The sequence below is a fragment of the Mirounga leonina genome, unplaced genomic scaffold (assembly GCF_011800145.1).
Source record: "Mirounga leonina isolate KUSES-001 unplaced genomic scaffold, KU_Mleo_1.0 Mir_93, whole genome shotgun sequence".
Classification (NCBI taxonomy): Eukaryota; Metazoa; Chordata; class Mammalia; order Carnivora; family Phocidae; genus Mirounga; species Mirounga leonina.
The window spans coordinates 46,093,502-46,097,402 of record NW_023270854.1 but is presented as its reverse complement, the minus strand read 5'-3'; positions in this window follow the sequence as shown (position 1 = coordinate 46,097,402).

Genomic DNA, 3,901 nt, shown 5'->3' with positions numbered 1-3,901 from the left:
CTGTTCTTAGAATAGGTGTGACTACATGAGTTCATTGTAACATGACTATTTTATACCTTTTATATATTTGATAATTCTTTTGAATCAATGAAATATGTTTAATAAATACAATATATGATCCTAGCAGAAATATAAAGAGTTTACATTGCAGGGGCGCCTGGGTGGCTCAGTCGTTAAGCGTTTGCCTTCGGCTCAGGTCATGATCCCGGGGTCCTGGGACTGAGCCCTGCATCGGGCTCCCTGCTCAGCGGGGAGCCTGCTTCTCCCTCTCCCACTCCCCCTGCTTGTGTTCCCTCTCTAGCTGTCTCTCTCTCTCTCTGTCAAATAAATAAAATAACATCTTAAAAAAAAAAAAGAGTCTTCTTGAAAAGAAAATACTCAAAAAGTCAGAGTTAATATTTTTGGCAAGTGGGAACCGAGGTCCTTCGTAATACTGGAACAGAAGTAGGTATAATGGTGACTTTGAACTGCTCTCACCAGGAGGACATGAGATGTAATATGCTAAATGGGGGTAGTGCTCATCAAAGAGTGGTGTAGTAATGCTACTGCTCCAACATTTTAGGGAGTTGGGAGGGAGAAGTAAGGAGGGATTCCTTAGTCAAATTCTTTGTGAAAAGCTGAATGCTGGATGAACTCCAGCATTGCACATTACACATCACCCTTGCATTCCCTTCAAATATCCTGAAGTCAAGAAATGCCTGGCACCACTATTTCCTGGTGACTGTTTGCACCATTGCCAGCTAATCTTGTCAGGCTGCAGTGTTACTTATGGTGACATTATAATATTCAAGGATTTCCTCCCTTCCCCAATTGCTCGCTAATCTTGACTCTGCTTCCTTGATTATTTCTTTGACAAAACTTCTCTGTGACACTTACATTTTAATATCCAGCATGTTAATCTTCCTTTGTACTTTTATCGTTTTTCTTGGCCATATTTGGTCAAACTGTTGGCAGAACACAAATAAATGGCAAACAGAGAACCTATAAACTCAGCATTTATTGGCCTGTAGTCTGCCACACTGGCTTTCAATTCCTGGGAGCATAAGATAAGCACAGAGAATAAGGGAGAGATTCATTATTAATAGTGTGCCAAGGCAGTTTGTGTTTTGTTTCTTAAATATTTTAAGGACATATTTTCCTAAGAAAAAATTTTCAGAAACAGATATTACTATAGGTCAATACTACATGGGCAGAATTCATCTGTGTTACAGTGTATCCTAAAGCACCTTGTGCTGGTCTGGGTCCCGGTGAGGCAGACCCCAAAATGAGGTGGAATGTGCAGGAAATTTATTGGGAGAAATACCTGTGAGAGAAAATAGGGAGCCTGAAGAGGCTCCGAGAGCCATTAAACTGATACAAATCTGACCCTAAGTGAATGGGGAAATGGAAGGGAGGACAGAGGAAAGTCGTGTGGCAATAATTCTATGGAAAGTTCAGCAAGGCGTGGGGGGTGGGGAAGCCTGGAGCCCAAGTTCCCCATCAGAGGACTCTCGTCTCCTAAGAATGGGCCGGTTTGAGTGACTCTGCCTTGCGCTTTGCTAAAAGCAGCCCATGGGAAGCAAAGCCTCAGTGCCAATGGAGTAATGGATGTCAGAGCACAGTAGCTGGGACCTTCAGTCAGTTACTCTCTCTGCTCTCCAAGATCTAAGAGGCACTTTCTCATGGTTGTCACACGAGATTCTCAAAATGTAATGTACATACAAATCACCCAGGCATCTTACTAAAATGCAGATTCAGTAGGTCTGGTGGGACCTAGGTTTCTGTACTTCTAACAAGTTCTCAGAAAATATGATGCTGTTGGTAACAGACCTCACTTTGAGTAGCAAGGTCCTAGAGAATGTTTGGAAGAGCCCTATACAAACCATCTAAGTATGTTTATGGAGAACCCTTCACAGGCTTAATTCCTCACCCAATGTGGCAGCCCTCTCTGTTGTAGTCAGATGTATACACTTCCAGGTTAGGGTCCCCCCCCCCACTTACATAACTCATTTTTCTTGCCTCTAGTATCACAGCTGTCCATCTCATTTTGTCACCCTGCTTGCAAAACCTGCTAAGGGTCATATCTATTATCACCTCTATATCTATATGCATTCATTTTTGGTACCAAGGGAGGGCTTTGACCCTTTGTGACCTCACTAACATCTCTTCTCCCCTCCAGTTATGTGATTCAGTTTATGTTTCTTAATCTTAAGCAAAAAATTTCAAGCAAATTTCTCCTACCAATCTTATTGCACTTTAAAGTCCATCCTACATAGAAGCTCTGGTGCAGCCAGTCACCCCATCTCTTCTATGAGAGTCCTGTGGGATCTGGTCACATGCATCTCCTTTAGGTCACCTGAAGCCTCCTGCAGTTTTCACCCTAATACCATGTACCTGTCCACCTATTGCTAAACACATCTGTTCTCTTCCTTCATTTTACTCACTGAACTCTTTCTATATCTTAATTCTATACCCTGTGCTTATTGTGTAAAATAGCAGTTCTCACACTTTTTGTTTTTAAGCCATGGAATTCTTTCATCAAAGAAAACTTAAATTATCTTGGTCTCAGTGGAAAAGTGGAATACAGGGAGGTCACCAGGAACATACCTTACGTGTTAAGGTGCTGAAGCATTATCATGAAAGCTTTGGGGAGCAAGTGAAGAATTTTGAGGAAGAAAAAGATATGATCAGACTCTAACACTGTGAATGAGTACTCTGGCAGACGTGAGGAGGATAACTTAAAGAGGGTCCAGATGGAATCAGAAAGACAAGGAAGGAGGGATATAGAATATTAAGGGATATAGGAATCAGGATCATCAGAATTTGCTGTTTGGGTGTGAAGGAAGTGAAAGAGAGGGAAGAGAGCATGTCTCCCAGATCTTATGCTGGGGCAATTACTGATGCAGGGGGTACAGGGGTTGCCAATTCCTGAACTGGGGAAGATAGGAGGGGGAAGACGTTTAGGGAGAAAGATACTGAGTTGTTTTGAACATACTGAGTTGGAGGGAGACACCCAGTAACCAACAATCTGGGTAAATTGATGTGGAAATAAGAAGAATCTGGCTTAGAGACTGCTCTTGTATCCAAGTCTGTGTTACTGTTTGCAGACAATTCTCAGCCTCTGCTTAGGCAACTGCTCAAAGTTCATATGAAGTAAAATCTTTTCAACTCAACTGTCTATAAAGTTTTGCTTTTTTCCAATGTGTTGTACAAAATGTAGGTTGTCTGCTACACTTCTTACTTCAGTAATTCTTTTCTTCTCTTCCAAAGTGCTCTTTGCATATCTAAGTTTGGGGTTCTCTGTATTGGACACATGCTTAAACATTCAGAGAGATAGAGAGGGTTTTGACTATTTCTTCTGGCAGAAAGAATCATTTCTGATCAGAATCTGAGCTCAAAAGAAAAATTAAAGGCTCTAGCTAAGAAGAAATAGGAATTATAGTTGACCCTTGAATATGGGGGTTAGGGACCCTGAGCCCCTGCACAGTCGAAAATCTAGGTTTAACTTTTGACTTGACTCCCCCAAAACTTAACTACTAATAGCCTACTGTTGACTGGAAGCCCTACTCTAAACATAAACAGTCTATTAATATATATTTTGTATATGCATTATATATCATATCCTTACAATAAAGATAGAGAAAAAAAAATTTTTTTTAAAGATTTTATTTATTTGAGAGAGAGAATGAGATAGAGAGAGAGCATGAGAAAGGGGAGGGTCAGAGGGAGAAGCAGACTCCCCGCCGAACAGGGAGCCCGATGCGGGACTCGATCCAGGGACTCCAGGATCATGACCTGAGCCGAAGGCAGTCGCTTAACCAACTGAGCCATCCAGGCGCCCCTAGATAGAGAAAATATTAAGAAAATCATGAGAAAAAAACATTTGCATTACTGTACTGTATCAAAAAAAGCCAGTAAGTGG